The following is a 16,670-nucleotide window of genomic DNA, read 5'->3' on the forward strand; positions in this document are numbered from 1 at the left end:
GTAGGTAAATTTTCCCTTTACATATATTAACTATTCTGTGTGGGGAGCCCGCCTGTGTAAATGCTTGCAAAGTGAGTTTTACAATACTGGCGGTTTGAGCCCAGACACAGGGCCTCCTGAAGGAGGGGAGTCGAGATAAAAGAATCAGGAACAGACAAAGGGAATCTATTTAAAAGATAATCAGATGTTTGAAACCAAAAACTCTTGCAGTCATGAGGAACCTTGTCTCCATGTAAATGTTCTTTATGAGCACCTGGAATGACTATCACCTTTTACAACCACTGATTGTGTATCTGCCATCTTTAATGTGTAGAGTAGATCATCTAGTGATTTGCATTTCCTCTTGCAATGAGGTAAACCAGAGCCTGGAAAAACCTATATATACTGAGCCTTTGAGAAATAAATTTGGTGCTGAATAAGATTTCCACACCCCTCCTGACCCCGCTTTCTGTTTGTCTTTATTTCCTGTGCACTCCCCCACTCAGGTTTGGAAACCTCTTGCTGGCCAAGAGTGACCCCCAGAATTCTGATAAAGATAGGACAACTTCATGTAGTTGTGAAAATAATCTTAGTCTAAAATATGATTTTTTTTCATGTTTCTTTCTATAATGTTTCCTCATTCTCACTTATTATATAAGATACTTTATAAACATAAGACATATGGATTCATTAGATAAGCATTGTCATTATGTAAATTAGGAAAATAGATTTTTGTTATTCATATTTAGCTGATGACAATTCCAAAATTCAGAAAATCAAATAAGTTGCCCAAGATCACAGACAGGTAGACTAGGAACACAAACCAATGCATCCTAATTTGATCTAGTTTTTCCTCCTTCAAGTTATTGAGCATAACTAATCCAGGCCCCTCAGACTGAAGACCGAAATCGTATTTCAACATATGTCCTGGCCAACTATCTCCATTATATTAGCCTTTCTTTTTTTCTGTTACAATCTGTTTAGAATACTAGGAAAAATAATAGACATGAAAATGCTAAGATTATATATACTTAGTCTGTGTTCTTGGACAGATAAGCTTAAATATCAGACTTTGTATTTCTTTATCATAAGTATACTTATCAAAACTACTAAATTAACTTGATCTCAAATAAATCATATGGAGCAAAGTTTTTGAAAACATTTTATATCAGGCTTCAGAAATGAACCCAAATGTGTGTGGAGATTTACTTTATCATGAAGGAGGAATTTCATATCATTATGTAAAAGCAGAACTTTTCAATGGAATGTGTTGGTGCTAACTGATGAGAAAAATAAATACATTCCTACCTTTAAATTAGTTTCAAAACAATAAAAATTTAAATGCAGAAATATTAGGCAAAAATTTTAAGATAACTAAAAGGCCTTAAATTATTGATATAGCTGATACATAAAAGTAAAAATTCTGCAGATACAAATATTATAAACAAAGTGAAGCAAAAAACTAGTTACAAACTTCAAAAAGATATCTGTGAAGCATGTGAAAGATAAAGGCTAAAATCCTTAATGGATACATGTCTGTTATTGAAGACCAACAATCCCATTAAACTACAGTAAAGGACCATGACAGAGATTTTTAGATGTCTTTCAAATATATGCTAAAATGTTTATCATTACCTATATAAGAAATGCAAATTAAAATCACAATGGAATACAATTTTTACTTACCAAATTGGCAAAGAGCAAATATTTTATTTTTTATCATGCTGGAAAATCACTTGGCTTTAGCCTTCTTAAAAAGCAACTTAGAATAATACATCATGTGTAAAAATGAACGTGCCTATTGACACAGTAATTCCATTTCTAGACATTCACCTGACACAAATGTGTACATATTCATTGAGAGGTGGGTGTACAAAGACCTTTGTTGCAGTGCTGTTTGCATTAGCAAAGAGCTAGGCATCTCATAAATGACCACCGCTCTTGAAGTTGTTAAACACATCTTCATAATGTAATATTATGCATTGATTAAAAATAGTGAGACAAGTTTCTAGTTACAGAATTGATATATTTAAGGAGAAAAAAATTACAGGGTGGTATTTATAACACAAGGTGTTATCTATCTATTAACCTATCAATATGCATATATAAATAAATGTTTCTATAAAAACACATGCACATATACACAACGACCCCACATATGCTAATACGTGTAGAGAATATCTTTGGAAAAGTGAAAAATGGCAAATGACGAGATGGAATAAGGAGTGGGAGAGGGATTGTTTGCCCCATAAGTATCTTTAATGGGTATATTTATTGTCTTATATTTTTTACATTTTTTGAATTTGTAACAATACTGAGCACAAAACATTATGATGACCTTCCTGGGAAGTTTCCTGAGGAGTGCACGCAGAGTTTAATTTCATTATGAAAAAAAATATGCTTAGAATCTAAAATGAAATAAACCAACATTTTACCTAATCAAAAAATCTTCGTTACTCCGCTCTTTATTTTTTAAACTTTATGGTTTTAAATATAAATTTGTTTCTCAAAGTAACATATGTATATAATTTAAAGTCAAATATTTCTACATGGATTTAAAAAACAACAACCAGTGTTTTCCACTCCCTCTCCATGTAAGCACTTTCAGCTTTTGCATTTTTACCTGGCAGTTTCTCAAATATTTCTAATTTAATTCAACATTTCCAAAAATTCAGTGCTTTTGAGTGCCAGGTACTGCTTCGTGCACTTGGCATACATCAGTGAACAAAAGAAAGATCCCCGCCTCTCACAGGTTAAAACTCTTAAGGCATGTCAGTGGAGAAGCCAACTCTACAAAAAATTTTTAAACACTTTGATTCTGAACCAAGTTAAGTGATTGTGCAACAGGGAAACATAAACCCAAGAAGCCGTGAGTAACTGGTTTCAAGTTACAACCTTGTTTTATACATTTCAGGGAAGCAGACAGTCATAAATTAATACAGTTAGGTGGAGAGGGCAGGTATCCATCTTTTAGGCATGTTTTCTGATTGTTCTGATTTTAGCCTCATTCTACATCTGTCTTATAAGAAACAGTTTACCTTTCCTAAGCCTCCATTGATCTGCAGGTTTCTTCAGTACAAATTCCCTTTATTCTTACTGTGGTTCCCACACCAAATTCCTGTAAAAACAGTTAGTTTCATCTTTTTGTCATTTACTACCTCTCATCTATTTGATATCTTACAAAAGTTTGTTGATCTTTTCTCTGTTTTCAGCTCCTCTCCACTTCTATTTGTACTTACAGATTTGTAGGATTTTTATTTAGTATAATTTGTATGGTGTTTATAAAAGAATGGGAATAAACACTTCTGTTTCATTTACCATGCTTAATCAGAACTCTATTATTTTTTATACTATTTAGGTTACTGGTTATGAGAATTAGAAAAATTTGTGCCAAGTTTGAAAAACTACACTTTAACTTTTTAGTCATTAAAAATTTATACACTTGACAGGGCACGGTGGCTGATAAGAGGCCGAGAAGGGAGGATCACCAGAAGTCAGAAGCTGGAGACCAGTCTGGCCAACATGGCAAAATCGCATCTCTACTAAGCATACAAAAAAAAAAAAAAAAAAATAGCCAGGTGTGATGGCACACATCTGTAGTCCTGGCCACTTGGGAGGCTGAGGAAGGAGAATCACTTGAACCCAGGAAGTGGAGGTTGCAGTGAGCCAAGATTGCACCACTGCACTCCAGCCTGGGAGCCAGAATGAGACTCCTTCTCAATTTAAAAACCATAGTATAGCTATAAAAATGTAAGGTACCACATTATTTTTACTCCTGATGTATATAATTGGAAGCCAATGACCTGATTCCTATCTTCCAGATAATGACCTCTTATCCTTCATATATTCAGGACGTTTTCATCTGGAATGTAATTTTCTTTACTCCACATTTGTTTATAATTTTATTTCTTCCTTCAGAATAATACTCAGTAGTCAGTAGCAGTTCTATTCTTTACTCTGGATTTCTCCAACACATAGACATTAATATGCTTGCCTTGTTTTATCTTGCATCTAGTAAAACCTTAAATTGCTTTTTAATTCTTTTATAGGTCATGAAATACTTTTCAAAGGAATATTCTATATTGTTTGTGGACTGGGCTAGCATCTTCTAATCACTCACAATGATAAATACACAGTGCTACATAAACTATTACTGACTGAATGAATAATGAGTACGTTGATATGTTGATCTATGAGTTGATGCATCAGTTCTTAGTGCACATTCTGTTTAAAGGGCAGCTCTTAAAGGGCAGAAATTACAGTCAATTTTATGTCATATAAACTTATTATTGATTGAATTTTCATGTAATTTAGCAGGTATGTTGTTCGTTCGTTTGTTTGTTTGTTTGTTTGTTTTTAAGACTGAGTATTGCTCTGTAGCCCAGGCTGGAGTGCAGTGGTGTGATCTCGGCTCATTGCAACCTCCTCCTCCTGGGTTCAAGAGATTCTACTGCCTTTGCCTCCTGAGTAGTGGGATTCCAAGTGTGAGCCACTGCACCCAGCTACCATTTTGTATTTTTAGCAGAGAAATACAGGGGTAAAATTCAAATTCTCTAGTCTAATCTCTCCACTATTCTCCATGAAGCAAATGCAGCAAGCTTTTTATTGTGATAAATGAGAAATGTATTTTAGAGCTAGTAGTTTTCAGGAATTGTTAGAATATTAATGGAAAGGAATATAATGTAGAATCACCAGAGGAAATGGCTTTAAAACATGTCGTACAAATGAGAGGGGTTTCACCACGTTGGCCAGGCTGGTCTTGAACTCCCGACCTCAAGTAATCTGCCCGCCTCAACCTCCCAAAGTGCTAGGATTACAGGCATGAGCCATCGTGCCCAGCAAAGTATGTTGTAAAAAAAAAAAAAGGTAAGAGGATAATAGAGGGAAAGAGATGACTTGTGGTTATAAATATTAAACATAAGAAAAAACATTAAAATGAATAATAATACAGGTGAATAACAGCTCATGCTAGCGCAGCTTGCTGTGTGCCCAATCAGGACTCTCATAGATGAATCCAGCTTATAGGTTGGAAGGTAAACTAGATGACTAAACATGAGGTGTTCTTCATAATGTTTGCATAAGGATATCTTTGTTGAGAAATTAAATTTTTATGTCAGTGTGGGGAATACATCTACCCCTATACTCTGGGAATGGGGAACCACAGAAATCAAAGCAAGAAGCAAATACTATAAGTGCGTGACAACCATTAGCTCACAGTTGAGTCGAAATCATTACATAATAGCACACTGATTATTATTAGCTTGTCTATGAAAAAGCGCCTGTTTACATAAAACAGCTGACAAACGTATTTGCTCACGTCAAAAGCAGAACCTGCTTGATTATTGCAAGTAAACTTAATAGAGTATTAATAATGACTAGTGACTATCACGCAATATATGACCAGAAAACATCTGTGTATTTGCCATCAAGGCTACTCAATCTGATATGATTATTACCGAGAAAATCAACAATTTCTTAATCATAACTGACATATACTGAGTCCTTACTGTCTGTCTTCTCATTATCTACCAAAGTACAATGAATTGTTGAAGTTGTCCTCATCTTAGAAATGTTCTTATTTTAGGCCAGGCGCGGTGGCTCAAGCCTGTAATCCCAGCACTTTGGGAGGCCAAGGTGGGTGGATCACGAGGTCAAGAGATCGAGACCATACTGGTCAACATGGTGAAACACTGTCTCTACTAAATATACAAAAAATTAGCTGGGCATGGTGGCGAGTGCCTGTAATCCCAGCTACTCAGGAGGCTGAGGCAGGAGAATTGCCTGAACCCAGGCAGCGGAGGTTGCGGTGAGCCGAGATGGCGCCATTGCACTCCAGCCTGGGTAACAAGAGCGAAACTCCGTCTCAAAAAAAAAAAAAAAAAAAAAAGTTCTTCTTTTAGAGACGTAGGCTCAGAGATATTACATCACTTACCCAGAGTTATTCAGCTGGGAAATAAATGGTGGAGATAGGATATAGCGTCTGATGTCTCCAAGTTCAAATAATATTTTTTACTACCACACTGGAGTCTCTACACTTCTGGAAATGACATCTTCAACTCTGCTATCACCATTAAAAGCAAGTGTGCCACACTTCTGTAACTTAATAGAGAAAATAAATCGTGTTTTCCATATTATAAAGACAAAACAAGAATTGACTTGTTTTCCTATATTTTCAGATATTTGTTTTTTCATTTGTATATAAACACAAGTAGATACATAATTATAGACTAGGTAAGAATTTTTATTGGCTACAGTTGAAAGCAATAAGCATGTATTAGTTCAAAATATGAAAAATAGTATCACCAAAAATGTAGATCAAAAATATGTTAATTAATTTTTGTTGATCAGGTATTACTAGGTGCTTTACTTATATTTTAAATAGCTTAATCAATATTAGTAGTCAAGCTCATTTTTTTTTTTACTCCTAAGTAAACTTGGGTCCAAAAATCCAGTAAAATTTACACAAACTCAAAAAGGAAATTATAAAGTAAAAATCCAAATTCTCCAGTCGAATCTGTCTACTACCCACCCCCCGGATATTAGAAACAATATCACAAAGAGGGATGTATACTCCTTGTGATATTGGGAGTAATATCATCCTCAGCACCATCCCCCTGTGATATTGTTCCTAATATCTGGGGGTGTGGGGGAGAGGATGATGTTATTCCCAATATCACAGAGGGTGTATACCTTCCCTGTGATATTGTTTCTAATATCCAGGGAAGAAGACAATGATATTACTCTCAATATCACAGGGGGTGTACACCCCATTTGTGATAGTTTTTTTAATATCCAGGTGGGAGATGATGATATTACACTCAATGTTGCAGGAGGTGTACACCCCCCAGAGATATTGTTCCTAACATCCAGGAAGGGAGAAGATGATATTACTCTTGTTTTTTTTTTTTTTTTTTTTAATATTTTACTGCACTTTAGGTTCTGGGGTACATGTGCAGAACATGCAGGATTGTTGCATAGGTACATACATGGCAATGTGGTTTGTTGCCTCTATCCCTGTCACCTATATCTGGCATTTCTCCCCATGTTATCCCTTCCCAACTCCCTACCCCCTGCTGTCCCTCCCCCGGCAACAGACCCCAGTGTGTAACGCTCCCCTCCCTGTGTCCATGTGTTTCCATTGTTCAACACCTACCTATGAGTGAGAACCTGTGGTGTTTGTTTTTCTGTTCTTGTTGTCAGTTTGCTGAAAATGATGGTTTCCAGGTTCATCTATGTCCCTAGAAAGGACACGAACTCATTGTTTTTGATGGCTGCATAATATTCCACGGTGTATATGTACCACATTTTCCCTGTCCAGTCTATCATTGATGGGTATTTGGGTTGGTTCCAGGTCTTTGCTATTGTAAACAGTGCCAAAATGAAATATAGACCAATGTGCATGTGTCTTTTTTACAATCTTTTGGATATATACTCAGTAATGGAATTGCTGGGTCAAATGGTCCTTAAGGAATTGACACACTGTCTTCCACAATAGTTCAACTAATTTGCACTCCCACCAACAGTGTAAAAGTGTTCCTATTTCTCCACATCCTCTCCAGCATCTGATGTCTTCAGATTTTTTAATGATTGCCATTCTAACTGGCATGAGATGGTATCTCAATGTGGTTTTGATTTGCATATCTCTAATGACCAGTGATGATGAGCATTTTTTCATATGTTTCTTGGCCTCACGTATGTCTTCTTTTGAAAAAGTGTCTGTTCATGTCCTTTGCCCACTTTTGAATGGATTTCTTTTTTTTTCTTATAAATCTGTTTTAGTTCTTTGTAGATTCTAGATATTAGCCCTTTGTCAGATGGGTAGTTTGCAAACATTTTTTTCCCATTCTGTTGGTTGCTGGTTCACTCTAATGATTGTTTCTTTTGCTGTGCGGAAGCTCTGGAGTTTAATTAGATCCCATTTTTCTATGTTGGCTTTTGTTGCCAATGCTTTTGGTGTTTTAGTTATGAAGTCCTTCTCTATGCCTATGTCCTGAATGGTTTTGCTTAGGTTTTCTTCTAGGATTTTTATGGTGTTAGGTCTTATGTTTAAGTCTTTAATCCATCTGGAGTTAATTTTAGTGTAAAGTGTCAGGAAGGGGTCCAGTTTCTGCTTTCTGCACACGGCTAGTCAGTTTTTCCAACACCATTTGTTAAACAAGGAATCCTTTCCCCATTTCTTCTTTTTGTCAGGTTTGTCAAAGATCAGATGATTGTAGATGTGTGGTGTTGCCTTCAAGGCCTCTGTTCTGATCCATTGGTCTATATTTCTGTTTTGGTACCAGTACCATGTTGTTTTGATTACTCTGGCCTTGTAGTATAGTTTGAAGTCAGGTAGTGTGATGCCTCCAGCTTTGTTCTTTATGCTTAGAGTTGACTTGGCTATGTGTGCTCTCTTTTGGTCGCATATGATGTTTAAGGTGGTTTTTTTCCAGTTCTGTGAAGAGGGTCATAGGTAGCTTGATGGGGATAGTGTTGAATCTATAAATTACTTTGGGCAGTATAGCCATTTTCACAATATTGATTCTTCCTAACCATGAGCATGGAATGTTTTTCCATCGGTTTGTGTCGTCTCTTATTTCCTTGAGCAGTAGCTTGTAGTTCTCCTTGAAGAGGTCCTTTACATCATTTGTTAGTTGTATTCATAGGTGTTTTATTCTCTTTGTAGCAATCATGAATGGCAGTTCATTCTTGATTTGGCTCTCTTTTAGTCTGTTATTGGTGTCTAATAGGAATGCTTGTGATTTTTGCACATTGATTTTGTATCCTGAGACTTTGCTGAAGTTGCTTATCAGTTTCAGGAGATTTTGGGCTGAGACAATGGGGTCTTCTAAATATGCAATCATGTTGTCTGCAAATAGAGACAATTTGACTTCCTCCTTTCTTAATTGAATACCCTTTATTTCTTTTTCTTGCCTGATTGTTCTGGCTGGAACTTTCAATACTATATTGAATAGGAGTGGTGAGACAGGGCATCCTTCTCTAGTGCCAGGTTTCAAAGGGAATGCTTCCATTTTTTGCCCATTCAGTATGATATTGGCTGTGGGTTTGTTGTAAAGCTTTTATTCTTTGAGATATGTTCCATCGATACCTAGTTTATTGAGAGTTTTTAGCATAAAGGGCTGTTGAATTTGTTGAACAAAATTCAACTCTGCATTATCTCAAAATTATCTCTGCATCTATTGAGATAATCATGTGATTTTTGTCTTGGTTCTGTTTATGTGGTGAATTACATTTATAGACTTGCATATGTTGAACCAGCCTTGCACCCCCAGGATAAAGACTACTTGATTGTGATAGATAAGCTTTTTAATGTGCTGTTGCAGTCAGTTTGCCAGTATTTTATTAAAGATTTTTGAATCTATGTTCATCATGGATATTGGCCTGAAGTTTTCTTTTCTTGTTGAGTCTCTGTCGGGTTTTGGTATTAGGATGATGTTGGTCTCATAAAATGATTTGGGAAGGATTCCCTCTTTTTGAACTATTTGGAATAGTTTCAGAAGGAGTGGTAACAGCTCCTCTTTGTATGTCTGGTAGATTTCAGCTGTGAAGCCATTTGGACCTGGGCTTTTTTTGGTTGGTAGGCTATTAATTGCTGCCTCAACTTCAGCCCTTGTTATTGGTCTATTCAAGGTTTTGACTTCTTCCTGGTTTAGGCTGGGAGGGTGCAAGTGTCCAGGAATTTATCTATTTCTTTCAGTTTTACTGGTTTATATGCTTAGAGTTGTTTGTAGTAATCTCTGATTACCACTGTGGAATCAGTGGTAATATCCTCTTCATCGTTTTTTATTGCATCCATTTTATTCTTGTCTCTTTTCTTTTTTATTAATCTGGGTAATGGTCTATTTTGTTGATCTTTTCAAAAAACCAGCTCCTGGATTTATTGATTTTTTGAAGAGTTTTTTTTGTGTGTGTGTCTCTATCTCCTTTAGTTCTGCTCTGATCTTAGTTATTTCTTGTCTTCTGCTGGCTTTTGAGTTTTTTTTAAGCCTTGCTCCTCTAGCTCTTTCAATTTTGATGATAGAGTGTCAATTTTAGATCTTTCCTTGCTTCCCATGTGGGCATTTATTGCTATAAATTTTCCTCTAGACACTGCTTTAAAGGGTCCCAGAGATTCTGGTATGTGGTGTCTTCATTCTTGTTGGTTTCAAAGAACATCTTTATTTTTGCCTTCATTTCATTGTTTATACAGTCAACATTCAAGAGCCAGTTGTTCAGTTTCCATGAAGTTGTGCAGTTCTGAGTTAGTTTCTTAATCCGAAGTTCTAATTTGATTGCACTGTTGTCTGAGAGACTATTTGTTATAATTTCCATGCTTTTGCATTTGCCTAGGAATGATTTACTTCCAATTATGTGGTCAATTTTAGAGTAGATGTGATGTGATGCTGAGAAGAATGTATATTCTATGGATTTGGGGTGGAGAGTTCTGTAAATATCTATTAGGTTTGCTTGGTCCAGATCTGAGTTCAAGTCCTGGATATCCTTGTTAATTTTCTGTCTCATTGATCTGTCTAATATTGACAGTGGAGTGTTAAAGTCTCCCACTAGTATTGTGTAGGAGTCTAAGTCTTTTTGCAGGTTGTTAAGAACTTGCTTTATGTATCTGGGTGCTCCTGTATTGGGTGCATATATATTTAGGATTGTTACCTCTTCTTGTTGCATTGATTCTTTTACCATTATATAATGCCCTTCTTTGTCTCTTTTGATCTTTATTGGTTTAAAGTCTACTTTATCAGAGACTAGGATAGCAACTTCTACTAGGATGGAGGAAGATTTACCAAGCAAATCTTCCTCCATCCCTTTATTTTGAGCCTTTGTGTATCCTTGCATGTGAGATGAATTTCCTGAATACAGCACACCGATGGGTTTTGACTTTTTATCCAATTTGCCAATCTGTGTCTTTTGATTGGGGCATTTACCCATTTACATTTAAGGTTAATATTCTTATGTGTAAATTTGATCCTGCCATGTTAATGCTAGATGGTTGTTTTGCCCATTAATTGACACAGTTTCTTCATTGTGTCAATGCTCTTTACCATTTGGAATGTTTTTGGAGTGGCTGGTACTGGTTGTTCCTTTCTATGTTTAGTGCTTCTTTCAGGACCTCTTGTAAGGCAGGCCTGGTAGTGATGAAGTCTCTGAGCAATTACTTGTTTGTTAAGGATTTTATCTCTCCTTCACTTATGAAGCTTAGTTTGGCTGGATATGTATCCAGGTTGAAAGTTCTTTTCTTTAAGGATGTTGAATATTGGCCCCTACTCTATTCTGGCCTGTAGGGTTTCTGCCAAGAGATCTGCTGTGAGTCTGGTGGACTTCCCTTTGTGGATAACCTACCTTTCTCTCTAGCTGCCCTTAGCATTTTTTCCTTCATTTCAACCCTGATGAATCTGATGATTATGTGTCTTGGGGTTGCTCTTCTTGAGGAATATCTTTGTGGTGTTCTCTGTATTTCCTGGACTTGAATATTGGCCTGCCTTGCTAGGTTGGGGAAGTTTTCCTGGATAATATCCTGAAGAGTGTTTTCCAGCTTGGATTCATTCTCTCCGTCACATTCAGGTACACCTATCAAATGTAGATTAGGTCTTTTCACATAATCCCATATTTCTTGGAGGCTTTGTTCATTTCCTTTTACACTTTTTTCTCTAATCTTGCCTTCTCATTTTATTCATTGAGTTGATCTTCAATTTCTGATGTCCTATTTTCTGCTTGGTTGATTTGGCTACTGAAACTTCTGTATGCTTCTTGAAGTTCTTGTGTTGTGTTTGTCAGCTCCATTTATAGTCTTCTCTAAGCTGTTTATTCTCATTTGCATTTCATCAAACCTTTTCTCAACGTTCTTAGTTTCTTTGCATTGGGTTAGAACATGTTCTTTTAGCTCAGAGAAGTTTGTTATTACTCACTTTCTGAAGCCTGTTTCTGTCAGTTCATCAGATTCATTCTCCATACAGCCTTGTTCCCTTGCTGTTGAGGAGTTGTGAGCCCTTGGAGGAGGACAGGCATTCTGGTTTTGGGTGTTTTCATCCTTTTTTCACTGGTTTCTTCCCATCTTTGTGGATTAATCTACCTGTGGTCTTTGTAGTTGGTGACTTTTGGATGGGGTCTCTGAGTAGACATCCTTTTTGTTGATGATGAAGATATTTCTTTCTGTTTTTTAGTTTTCCTTCTAACAGTCAGACCCCTCTACTGTAGGACTGCTGAGGTCCACTCCGGGCCCTGCTTGCCTGGGGATCACCTGCAGTGGCTACAGAACAGTAAGGGTTGCTGCCAGTTTCTTCTTCTGTTATCTTTGTCCCAGAAGGATATCCACTAGATGTCAGCTGGAGCTCTCCTTTACGAGGTATCTCTTTGGATATATGGGGCTTGGGGAGCTGCTTGAGGAGACAGTCTGTTCCTTATAGGAGTTCAAGTGCTGAGCTGTGAGTTCCACTGTTCTGTTCAGAGCTGCTGGGCAGGTACATTTAAGTCTGCTGCAGCAGAACTCATAACTGCCTTTTTTCTCCAGGTGCTCTGTCCTGGGAAGGTGGGCTTTATTTATAAGTTCCTGACATGCTGCTGCCATTTTTCAGAGATGCCCTGCCTAGCGAGGAGGTGGCCTAGTTACAGTCTGCCAGCAGAGGTGTTGCTGAGCTGCTGTGTTCTCTGCCCAGCTGCTGTGTGAACTTCCTTGTGGTTTTGTTTATAGAGGTATAGTTAGAACTGCCTCGGTAATGGCGGACTGCCTCGGTCATGACAGATTGCCTCAGTAATGGCGGACTGCCTCGGTAGTTGTGGACTCCCTCGGTAATGGCAGACTGCCTTGGTAGTGGTGGACTGCCTCATTAATGGCAGTTGCCTGTCCCCCCACAGAGCTGGACTGTCCTGGATCCAGCTGTGCTTGCTGTGAAACTCTCAATGCAGAGCGTTTCAGATTGCTGGTCTTTGTGGGGGTGGGACCCACCGAGCTAGATCACCTGGCTCCGTGTTTCAGCCCCAGTTTTTTCAGTTGAATGGGCAACTCTGTCTCCCAGGCATTCCCAGCACCATTTGAAACAGCTGCACAGATTTTTGTGAGTTTTTGTGCAGAGACCTGCTGCGCCAGCTAAAACAGCCATGGAGACTCGTGGCGCTTTTCCCCCCAGGAATCTCCTGGTCTTTGGGCAGTAATACCTTGTTTGGAAATGCGGCAATCACTCACCCTCTGCGTTCTTGCTGGGAACTGCACTCCAGAGCTATTCCTATTCGGCCATCTTGGATCATCCCCCCCACACCAGTGATATTACTCTTAATATCACAGGTAGTATAGACCCCCTGTGATATTATTCCTAATATCAAGGGTGGAGGATGACATTACTTCCACTATCACAGGGATGGTACACCCCTCCTGTGATATTGTTTCTAATATCCAGAAAAAAGAAAATGATGTCACTCCCAATATTGCAGGGGGTTTATACACTTGTGATATTTTTTCTATTATTCAGGGGAAGAGAGCATGACATTACTCCTAATATTGAGGGGGGGTGTAACATCACTGCTGTGATATTGTTCTTAATATTCAGAAAAAGAGAGGATGATATCACTCTTCACATCTCAGGGGGTGTACAACACCCTCTGATATTGTTTGTAATATCCGTGTGGGACAAATGATATTACTCCCATTATCACAAAGGTCATACACCCCCCCTTGTGATATTGTTCCTAATATCCAGAGTAAGAGAGGATGATATTACTCCCGCTATTGCAGAAGGTGTACACCACCCATATGGTATTGTTCCTAATATCCATGAAGAGAGAGGCTGATATTGTACACCTTCTGTGATACTGGGAGTAGCATCATCCTCTCTTCCCCTGGATATTAGGAACAATATTGGCTAAGTGTGAACCCCCTCTGATACTTGGAGTAATAGCATCTTCTCTCCTTCTGGATATTACAAGCAATATCACTCATGGGTGTACAGCCCCTGAGATATTGAGAGTAAAATAATCTTCTCTCACCTTGGATATTAAGAACATCAAACGGAGGTGTTTACTCCCTGGGATTTCAGGAGTAATATCATCCTGTTTCTTTCTAGATATTATGAACAATATCAGAGGGGAGTGTACACACCTTGCGATATTAAGAGTAATATCATCCTCTCCTTCCCTGGATGTTATGAATCATATCACCCCCATGACATGATTCATAATATCTGCAAAAGGAGAGGTGGCAAAATTACAGGTGGCATACACCCCCCTGTGATATTGTTCTTAATATCCAGAAAAAAAGGGACGATATTACTTTTAATATTGCAGAGAATGTACACCCCTTTTGTGATATTGTTCCTAATATCCAGGCAAGAAGAGGATGATATAACTTTTGTACACCATTTTTGTGACATTGTTCCTGATATCTAGAAGAAGAGATGGTATTACTTCCAATATCCCAGAATTGTACAGCTTCTCTGGGATATTGTTCCTAATATCCAAAGGGGAAATGATAATACTGCTCCCAATATCACAGAGTGTAAACCTTTTCTGTGATATTGTTGCTACAGATATTGCTGTGACATTGCTTCTCCGGGGTGGGGAGAAGATTATATTACTCCCAATATCGCAGGGGATGTACACCCACCCCCATGATAGTGTTTGTAATATCCAGTAAGGGAGAGGATGATATTACTCCCAATATCACAGTAGGTGTATGCCATTTTTGTGATATTCCTCCTAATATCTAAAGTGGGAGAGAATTATACTAATTCTAATATCAAAAGGGATGTATACCCACTGTGTGATAGTGTTCCTAATATCCAAAAGTTGTACTGGCCCGAGCATAGAAGGTCAACACCAAGACAAAAGTATGCCAAATTCCAGGGTCTTTATTGCCGGTGGCCATGATGGACTCACGTCTCTCCAACCCATGGCCCTGAAAGGAGGGTGTCAAGACCTTTTATACCCCTAAAACCACCTCAGGGCTGAGGGTGAGGAGCGGGGATGGGGATGAGGGGCTTCAGACATTCCGAGGGCTAGTGGATTCTGTAAATCACCTCTGGGGCAGAGATGAGGGTGGGGGGCTCCGGACATTCCAAGGGCCAGGGGACTTTTGCCACTCTGATTGTCACTTAAGTGGTTTACAGAAGTCAAGATAAGCGTTAGTTTACACATTGTCTGGGTAGGGTGGAAATTCCAGTCCTTAATTACTTATTGCAAGTTTCAGGGGCCAAGATGGCATGTGTTTGGATTGCTTGCCTGTCACATTTGGGTTACAGAGAGCAGTTTCAACAGAAGGCGGAGGTATGGTTGAGGTATGCAGTTTTATGGGGCTTTTACCATGTCACACAAAGTGGGGGAAGATGGTATTACTCCCATTATTGCAGGATGTGGACAACGCACTGGTGACTTGGTTCATAATACTCAGAGGAAGAGAGGATGATATTACTCCTTATATCACAAGGGTGTACACCTTCCCTTTGCTATAGTTCCTAACGTCCAGGCTGCTACATAATTCACGATATTTGTAACTGGATATTACGAACCATATCACGGGTAGGGGAGTGATCACATTCTCTTCCCTGCTGGATATTAGGAACTATATCAAGGGTGGCGTACACCCCTGCTATCTTGGGAATAATATCATCCTTCCCACCGCCCTGCATTTTAGAAGCTATGTAACGGGGGTTGTGAACAGCACCTGTGATATTGAAAGTAATATCATCCTTTTCCCCCTGGATATTAGGAACAATATCACAAAGGGGTTGTACACCTTCTTCAATTTAGCAGTAATACCATTTTCTTCCCACCTGGATGTTAGGAACAATATCAAAGGGGTGGTTGTAAACCCTTTTGCAATAAATGGGAGTAACATCATCCTCTCTGCCCCTGGATATTAGGAACAATATCACTGAGGGGGGTGTATACCCCTTTAATATTGGAAGTAATAACTTTTTCTCCCAACCTAAATATTAAGAACAATATCACGCAGTGGGGGGTGTACACAGTAAGTTTACAGCCCCCTGTGATATTGAAAGTAATAATGTTATCTCCTATCCTAGATATTAAGAAAAAATGTAAAAGGGGGGTGTACAGCCCCTGCAATATTAAGAGTAACATCATCCTCTCCTTTACTGGATATTAGGAACAATATCAGAGGGGGGTGTACAACCTTTGCGATACTAAGAGTAATATCATCCTCTCCCCCTACCCCCGAATCTTAGGAACAGTATCACAGGGGAGCTAAACATGTCTTGTGATTTTTTAGAGTAATATCATCCTCTCCCTTTCTGGATGTTAGAAAAAATATCACAAATGGGATGTACACTCCCTGTGATATTGAGAGTAATATTATCCCCCCCATCTGTATATTAAGAATAATATTACAGGGGTGTGTGTGCACATTCTGTGACATTGGGAGTAATATCATCCCCCTGATATTAGAAACTACATCACAGGGGACGGACACCCCTGCAATATTGAGCATAATATCTTTTTCTCCTTCCCTGGATATTAGCAACAATATCCGAGAGGGGTTGGACACTCCTGTAATATTAAAAGTAATATCCTCTCCTTTTCTGAATACTAAGAACAATATTAATGGGAGGTGTAAACCGCATCTGTGATGTTGTTCCCAGTATCCAAAAGCGGAAAAATAAAATTACACCCAATATCACAGGGAGGGTACATCCCCCAGGATATTTTTTCGTAGTATCCAGTGGGGGAGTAGATGATTTCATTACCACTATTTC

Source organism: Callithrix jacchus, chromosome 6, assembly GCF_049354715.1.
Source record: "Callithrix jacchus isolate 240 chromosome 6, calJac240_pri, whole genome shotgun sequence".
Lineage (NCBI taxonomy): Eukaryota > Metazoa > Chordata > Mammalia > Primates > Cebidae > Callithrix > Callithrix jacchus.